Source organism: Miscanthus floridulus, chromosome 19 (assembly GCF_019320115.1).
Source record: "Miscanthus floridulus cultivar M001 chromosome 19, ASM1932011v1, whole genome shotgun sequence".
Classification (NCBI taxonomy): Eukaryota; Viridiplantae; Streptophyta; class Magnoliopsida; order Poales; family Poaceae; genus Miscanthus; species Miscanthus floridulus.
Genome location: NC_089598.1, coordinates 22,490,572 through 22,499,878, shown reverse-complemented (window position 1 = coordinate 22,499,878; position 9,307 = coordinate 22,490,572). Strand labels below are relative to the sequence as shown.

General features: G+C 56.0%; 1 pseudogene; it reads left to right on the top strand.

The window, feature by feature from the left end:
* Positions 1–214: 214 nt before the first annotated feature.
* On the top strand, positions 215–1,868 carry LOC136529098 (hydroxycinnamoyltransferase 4-like; annotated as a pseudogene).
* The last annotated feature ends 7,439 nt before the right edge of the window (positions 1,869–9,307 follow it).

Here is a 9,307-nt window from a genome sequence, read left to right as displayed (position 1 = left end):
GATGCAGTCAACCGAGTCAAGAATCCCATACTTTTACACACGCGAAATTGGCGCGCACTTCTACAAGTAACATACCCGGCCAGCCGCCCAGCCACCAACCCAAGCGTATCCAGTCCATCGTCCCCCGACCCCCGCGGCCGTAGACGACTTCTTCAGCCCTTCCTATATATAAACCCTCGCAGAAGCCACCATCCCAACCCCACATCACTGCAGAGCAGCGGAACAAGAGAAACGCAGAAGCGCTAGGAAGCACTCACGCACCGCAGCAATAGCTAGCTAGCTCTAGCTAGGGCAAACAATACAATCCACCGCCGTCGTCAGGCAAGAGCCGCGGGGTATTAGCCGAGAAATGGCAATGGTGGAGCTGTTGACGACGGAGCTGGTCGTCCCGGCCGAGGAGACGCCGGCGGGCGCCGTCTGGCTGTCCAACCTCGACCTGGCGGCGCGCCGCGGGTACACGCCCACGGTCTACTTCTACCGCACGAACAACCAGCCGGAGTTCTTCGAGGCCGACGCCGTCAGGGACAGCCTCGCCCGGGCGCTGGTGGCGTTCTACCCGCTGGCCGGCCGCCTCGGGCTCGACGCCGCCACCGGGCGCGTCCAGATCGACTGCACGGGCGAGGGCGCGGTGTTCGTGACGGCGCGGTCGGAGTACGCGCTGGACGAGCTGCTGAACGAGTTCGTGCCGTGCGACGAGATGCGGAACCTTCTGGTACCCGCCACGCCCGCGCCCAACCCGCCGTGCCCGCTGCTGTTCGCGCAGGTCACCCGCCTGCGCTGCGGCGGCGTCGTGCTCGGCCTCGCCCTGCACCACTCGGTCGTGGACGCCAGGAGCGCCGCGCACTTCGTGGAGACGTGGGCGAGCATCGCCCGCGGCGGTGGCGGCGACGCGCCCCTGCCGCCGTGCTTCGACCACGGGCTGCTGAGCGCGCGTCCCCCGGCGACGCGCGCGGTGTTGTACGACCACCCGGAGTACAAGCTCGAGCCGGCGCCGGAGCACGCGGTGGCCGCGGGTTCCACCTACGCGAGCGCCATCATTACGCTGAGCAAGTCCCAGGTATCGGCGCTCAAGGCGCGGTGCTCGGGCGCGTCCACGTTCCGCGCCGTGGTGGCGCTGGTGTGGCAGTGCGCGTGCCGCGCGCGGTCGCTCCCCGCCTGACGCCGAGACGCGGCTCTTCTCCATGGTGGACATGCGCGCGCGCCTGGCGCCGCCTCTGCCCCCGGGGTACTTCGGCAACGCGGTGATCCGCACGTCGGCGCTGGCCACGGTCGGGGAGGTGGTGGGCAACCCCGTGGGGTACGCGGCGCGGCGCGCGCTGGCGGCGACGAGCCAGGGCGACGACTACGCGCGGTCGCTGGTGGACTACCTGGAGGGCGTGGACGCCATGAACCTGCCCCGGAGCGGCATCTCGCGCGCGCACCTCCGCGCCATCAGCTGGATGGGGATGTCGCTGCACGACTCCGACTTCGGGTGGGGCGCGCCCGTGTTCATGGGCCCCGCCCTCATGTACTACAGTGGCTTCGTGTACGTGATGCAGGCGCCCGGGAAGGAGGGCGCCGTCGCGCTCGCGCTGTCGCTGGAGCCCGAGAGCATGCCCGAGTTCAGGAAGGTGTTCGCAGAGGAGGTGGCTCGTCTCCACACGATATGATGACGATGATGAAGATAGCACGCCTACGCCAACGTAACCGTGTGCATGCGTCGTACTAGGTACTACTACTACTACTGCTGAGGGGGGTTGGTAGGAGGTGTATGTGTAGTTGTGTACAGTATACACACCAGCCTGACCAGCAGATACCTACCGTACCACCGTTGTCTCTGTTACCTCAGTGGCAAAAATGAACAAATTTAAGGGGGTGCGTTTGTCTCATGAGTGCATAGCTTTTTTATTGTACAGTGCATATATGGTGAAAAAAATGAACATCGTCACTGTTTTTCTAATTTATTGTGGGTGCGGATATATGGATCCGCCCATGACCTCAGGTGAGTCGTCGGTCGTCGGTTGTTGGAGATAGAGTCATTATCATAAGCTCGATCATGGCACATCATCACGTTTTAATTTGGCATGAAAATCAAAGCATGCAATGTAACGCACGTATCTGTTTGTTAATTTTCAGCGGAACGCGCGTTGATCAACCCTGTCAAGTCACTCCTTTCGGTATCTTATTAGCAGCAAATCATTGAGAAGCTGAGAAGAATGTACTGGAATTAACTTTGCTTCGTCAATAACGAAAACGTAGAATATTTCCCAGCAGCATCCGGATCGGAGCGAACGTCAAAAAAGTTGTTGGGATACAAATCTGACCAGTCCCCACTATCTACCACCCGCCTACGGGAAGCAGCGCAGGGAGTTGCGATCCGTTAGCTAGTGGCGCATCCGCAGACGTAAACAAAGCATTCCAAGCAGGCAGCAGGGATCCTTTTTCCTCCATTCCACGGTGACCATGCATGGGATCGATCATCGATCCGTGGAAATTAACCCCAATTAACCGGTTGACCATTAACTCGAGACGACGACGGCGGCGGCAGCCTGTGCAGTTGGTGGGCGCCAGCCACCAGCTCATGGTGACGATCGGTTGATGCATGCAACCACGCATGGCGAGGCGTTCAGCAACCTCTCCGTGGTCGTCGACAGTGTGGACTGGTCAAAAAATTTCAACCTCGGCCCGTTTCCTGCTGCTAGCTGCCTCCGTTTTTGACATTTCGCTCTCGATCCTACCTGACCCAACAGCAACAATCATCGCCAGTCATGGCCTGTTTGGCAGAGCTCCGGCTTCGACCAAAATAGCTTCAGTTATGGCTACACTTGTGGAGCAGATTCAGTTGTAGAGCTGAATCAATTTTTTAGACCGTTTGACAAAATAGCTTTGTCTGCTAGTGTAAAATGACGAAATGTCCATATTACCCCTCTTCTCTTTTTTTTTCTTTTTCTTTTTTCTTTTTCTATTTTCTTTTCTTTTCTTTTCCAATGTTATCTGGTCCCCCGCACCGTCGTAGCCATACGCAATCTCACCGCTTTTGTTCTGCCTAAGAGGACGCGCTGTTACTCCTATACATAAAACTCTCTTTTCCTTCTCTTAATTGAAGGGCATAGCTCCTATTGTTATGTTAAAAAAAACTAATTTTGAAACGCGGAGATTTTATTGAAATCATACAAAAATTAATTTATTTTTAGAAAAAAAAACAGAAAAATATTTCCGCATTTCAAAAGGAGGTACTTATAAAATTATTTATATTTATAATATCAAATAAGTATAGTTAGAATCATCATAGAATATAATTATACTTATCTAATCTTACTCTCTTTTTTATAAACTTGATGACCAAACTATATGTGATTTAACTAAAGACGGAACTAAAGTTGCATTTTTTTTCAAGATGGAAAGAATAAATTATGAATGTGCTCACGGATAGGATTAAAATGTGGCCAACTCCACCCTGCCTTGGATTCAATCTACTCGTATTTTCTAGGATTTTGCGCGCTGCTAAGTTCATTTTGAATCTCAGTGATACAATCACAATCTAGTCGATAATACTAGTGATCGTCCATAATAGTCAATAGACTCTTATAACGTGTTAGCAAGAGTTGTTGGTAACCAAAGTTAGATCAACACCGGCAGTGGTGGATCTAGAAATGGAACAGGTGGAGCGGGGAGGGGCGCTAAATAATAGAAGGCTAGAAATGGTACTCGCCTAGTAGGGCCTATCATGTGATTAGTGCCTAACGTCGCCATGCGTACAGAAAGTGTTCACTCAGTTTGGAATCAAGCGAACGGCCGCGGAAATAGAATTAGGCATTTTTTGACCAAAAGTCAAAAAATAATGGTACCTACCCTACGCAATGTACATGAAAGAACGAAGGTAGCGGCTAATGCTTTTTTTTAGACCTAGTTATAGACGCACGCAAATACGCCCACATACATGAGCGCACACTCACCCCTACCCCTATGAGCACCTCTGAAGAACTGAGTTGGACCGGCAAATCTTGAGATCGACGAAGTCACCACAGGGGCCTCGTTGTCGACGGGCATGTCGTGTACCATGAATAGCTCCGTTAAATCATGGAATAAATCCAGAAAAATACGAGCACCCATGTCACGTCGGGGACTTGAACCTGGGTACGCAAGTTTCACCATAAGAAACCCAACCCGATGAGCTACGCTCAGTTCGCGGCTGCTAATGCTTTTACTGAAAATGTTTACAAATTTTATTTTGTTGCCAAGCGATGCAAGGAAGGTATACATACAACCGTATAAGAAAACAAGATGCCTGCATGGTAGCAATGCAAGGTCAACAAACAAAATTGCTCACTGTGTCAATTGCTACTAGCTACTGTCCCTGTATACCGCCCATGCTTATATATATGTTTCATGTTTGTCTGAATTATTCAAACGCATGAGTAGTACTAGTGGTGAGTGAATTGTTCTTTAATCTCTTTCTTTTTCTTTTACTGAATCTTGGCCGGAAGCTGCCGACCGGCCTGAGTTTACTATGTATGAACATGTGTACTTGGTGTGCACGTTTGGCGTCGATGGGAGCGTTATCAAAACAAGAGGGTTTCCTATGGTGTAAAATGTGTGGTTTCGGTTCCACTGACCTGCATAAAAAAATTATGTGCGATGTGCTTCCGAGAAATGGTGGGACAATGTTTGGTGTGGGAAGGAAGACAACAGCGGCAAAGCAAGAGTTTTTTATATGGACGATGATACTCTGTTGTAAATGTACTGTACCTCCGACCCATCCAAAATATATATATATATATATATATATAATTCTAACTTTATCCTTAGTTAAACTATTCTAAATTTGGTGTGGGACCAGACGTTGAACAGAGAAATGACCGGACTCTGGGTGCCAGCATCTGGTCAACAACAGTAAGGTTCTAGAGAGGGTTTTTGATGACCGGACACATCCGGTGGGTGCTAACCGAACTGTCAGGTACCATAGAAAGGAGTCCCCTAAGCAAGAACCGAAAAAATCGCTTAGACCTTGTAAAAATCGAAGCCAAGAGACAACCACCGGCAAACCCCCACCTTATCCGAGGTTCGGCTGGACCGCCTGGCCCACCTCGAACAATATCCGGGCTCACCCGAAGCGGGCTCGGCCCAGAACGAAACCACGAGGCCTCGGACGAGGTACCGATTCTCCGACTCGCCCGAGGCCCCGCGCGTAAGGCCTCGGACGAGATACCGATTCTCCGACTCGCCCAAGGCCCCGCGCGTAAGGCCTCGGACGAGGTACCGATTCTCCGACTCACTCGAGGCCGGCTCGGCATCAACCCCGTCACCTCCGCCTTGACCGACTTCTCTGACAGGACGTCACATCCAACCAACGCACAGGACGTCACATCCAACCAACGCGTCCAACCACTCCCGCGACGTCAGCCGAACGACGGCTCGATACAGCGGAGTGGCCGACGAGACGGGGGGAGTCACATCGACGCCATGCCGTCCGGGACAGGACGGGGCAGGGGTTACCGGCCGCTGTGCTCGGCACTGTGCCCACGGTTGACACCCGTGCTGCACTGTGCTGCCTAACCCCAGCTCCAAGGACAGCGCGGCGTGGAAAGTCAAGTCCGGGTCCCTGTAGCCTTGGAATCGGCGTACAAAACCAACTGCTCCCTCTGAGCCTCGGCTATCCACTTCCGGGCTCCTGTAGCCTCGGGACTCGCGCCCGCCGATCCCCCCACAATGGTTCGGCCTCAGCACCAACTGGGCCTCGGCTCTCTACGTTGTCAGCACTCTGGGCCCGGCACGTCGTCCGCAGTACGCGCCATGCCCTGCGTCAAGCCGCAGGAGCCCCACGTCGTGCATAGGGCCAAGCTCCTGTAGCCTCAGAACCAGCGCACCTGTGCCGTCGCATCTACCTAGCCTCGGCTCTCCGCGCCGATCAAACATACAGTGACCAGCACGCCTCCAACAGAAGAAGGCGTGCATGCCACCACAGGAGCTCCCACGTCGCACAGGATCAGGCGTGACTGGCGCGTCGCTCCAGTGCACCGAGGACAAGGCCGCTTCACCGACCATGCCACCATAGTGACAAGCTGCAGGGCTCAAACATACCGCCTCTGCTCACAAAACGCCACGTAGCAAATCCATATACCGCGCCCGTGCCTCCCTTCGACTATAAAAGGGAGTGACCAGGGCCGCTTCTAGGCAGAGGACACAGGTGCAAGCAACGCACAACGCTCTGTAACACACACGCTCCCTCACTGTAAGAGATCAACATCTTAAGCAACCCACGCCACTGCACGCAGAGACCTGGGACTAGCTCCCTCTCTCGCTCAGCTTGTAAGCCCCTACTACAAGCACCTCGGTGCAAGGAATACAAGATCGCTCTCTCAGACTGAACATAGGGCACCTATTGCCTGAACCAGTATAAACCTTATGTCTCTTTGCATCACCATCCGGGATTAGGGGCACGCAGTACACTTTCACTAGTCGGTTGAGGATCCGCCAGACCCAAAACACCGACAGTTGGCGCACCAGGTAGGTGTACTACTGCGTGTCAGCTTAGTCATCCCAACAAGTTCCGGATGGCAGACCCCGTGCGACCACTGCGTCTCGGCACGGTGATCTAGTTCGGGAGCCTAGAGTTCATGTCTCTAGGATATGAGTACGATATGGTACTCCTCCCACCCAGAGCCCCATCGACCGATGACGACATCACGCACTAGTAGCCTAGGCGCAGGCGATGCCCAGGCCGCCGCTCTCATCGTGCTCGCCAGGCACGACGCGGGTGGGACCACCCCGACACCGTGCGAGCTCAGGGCGACGCACCGTGCTCCGCTAGTGTCCCATACCCGGCTGTTGGTACAGAGTCCTTGGCTGGGGACCTGTCTAGCTAAGCCTGGGCAAGGGAAAGACGCTAGTGGCGTGCAGCAACGCCCCGTCATCAAGCTCTGCCCCGCCACCTCCTGAGGAGTTGACTCCGGCAGAGCGGAGCCCGGCGACGACATCATCCCCGTACCCCTTCGGGTTGGACAATGCCGCCGCCGCCTACCAGCGTTTTGCCCTCGACCTCATCGCCACAACCCCGACCCACACCCATGCTGACTCCTCGGAGGAGGACGAGGCGTGGGCTGGAGCGGACTTCTCCGGGCTTCGCGACCCTGAAGCCATGCGCCGCTTCATGGCCGTGAGCGACTACTGCTTCGGCTACCCCGACTCCGATGACGAAGACACTTACGATCCCACTCATGAGTGCTTCAACGTCGAGCTCAAGGTGCCGAGCGCGAGTGATGAGGACAAAGGGGTAGGCAATCGCTCCCCGCCCCACGAGGAACTTCGATGCCTAGACCTGGAGCAGTTCCATGAGCTTCAGGCCAAGGTCGAACAAGACCGACTCCTTCTGAAGTAGCTCCGAGACACTCTCGAACAAGAACAGAGGGGTCACGGTGATGGCAGAGCAGCCCGACGGAGGGCTCGCGACGTCAACCACCGCATCAACAACAATGAAGGGGGCAAGCAACCCCCTATCTTCAATCGCGCTAGCCAGAATGTTGCGGCAGCAGCGATGCTACTCTGGACGATGCCCAAGCCCTCTACCTCGGAGGGGCGACGGGTCCACGGCGAGCTCCGAGACCTCCTCGAGACCGCCGCGGTACAGCAGGCCAAAAGTTCCGCCTCTCGATGGCGCGGGGGTGCCTTAGAACTACCCATGGCACCACCTCTGTAGGATAGAGAGGCCTCGGTTCGTCCCGAGCCTGCTCGGGCACCGACAGCCAACAAGGCCCCCTCGGTGCACGATCGCCTCAGCGACCGACGCGAGGCGCAAGGCGACCATGATGTGGTCAGCAGGCGACGGCGCCACGACAACGACGGGCCCGCTCGAGGCTACCACCCGCACCAAGGCGGTCGCTACGACAGTGGGGAGGACCGCAGTCCCTCTCCTAGGCCACCTGGCCCTTGAGTCTTCAGCAAGGCCATCCGCGGCGCTCACTTCTCGGCCCGGTTTCAGCTACCGACCAACCTCGCAAAGTACAGCGGCGAGACCAACCCTGAGCTGTGGCTGGCCGATTACCGCCTGGCTTGTTAGCTAGGCGACATGGATGATGACCTGCTCATCATCTGCAACCTCCCCCCTCCCCTTGTTCCTGTCAGACTCGGCGTGAGCTTGGCTCGAACAGCTCCCTTCCTTACAGATCAACAACTGGCGCGACCTGGTAAAGGTCTTCGTCGGGAATTTCCAGGTCACATACGTGCGCCCTGGGAACTCCTAGGACCTCAAGAGTTGTCGCCAGAGACCAGACGAGTCTCTCCGAGACTTCATCCGATGCTTATCCAAGCAATGCACCGAGTTGCCCAGCGTCGGTGACTCGGAAATTGTCCAGGCGTTCCTCTCCGGCACCTCCTGCTAAGACCTGGTCTGTGAGTTAGGCCAGAACGTACCAACCATGGCGGCCGTGCTCCTCGACATCGCCACCAACTTTGCCTCAGGCGAAGAGGCTGTCGGGGCCATCTTCCCCGACAATGACGCCAAGGGGAAGTGGAGGGATGAGGCCCCCGGGGCCTCGGCCCCCCACCTCCCCAAGAAAAAGAAAAAGGGTCGCTAGGGGAAGCAGGTGGTCCTCGAGGCCGATCTAGTCACGGCCGCTGATCGCAAGAATCCCTGAGGCCCCACCAGAGGCCCCGGGCTCTTCGACGACATGCTTAAGAAGCCCTGCCCTTACCACCAGGGCCCGGTGAAGCACACCCTCGAAGAGTGCACCATGCTCTGGCGTTACTACGCCAAGCTCGAGCTCCCCAATGATGATGCCAAGAAGAGGGGCGCCGGTGATAGGGACAACGACAAGGACGACGGGTTCCCCAAGGTGCACAACGCCTTCATGATCTTTGGCAGGCCTTCAGCGTGCCTCATGACACGCTAGCGAAAGAAGGAGCACCGGGAGGTCTTCTCGGTTAAGGTGGCCACTCCCCGGTACCTCAACTAGTCTCGGGAGGTGATCACCTTTGATCAGGATGACCACCCCGATTATGTCCAAACCCCAGGCAGTATCCACTCGTCGTCGACCCGATCATCGGCAACACCTGGCTCACCAAGGTGTTGATGGACGGAGGCAGCGGTCTCAACATCCTCTACGCCAACACCCTAGAGCTCCTGGAGCTCGACCAGTCACGGCTCTGAGGCGACGCCACGCCCTTCCACGGCATCATGCTAGGGAAACGCACGTGGCCTCTTGGGCGCATCGACTTGCCCGTCTACTTCAGCACTCCCTCCAACTACCGCAAGGAGGTCCTCACCTTCGAGGTGGTTGGGTTCAAGGGGACCTATCACGCCATCCTAGGGCGCCCGTGCTATGCCAAGTTC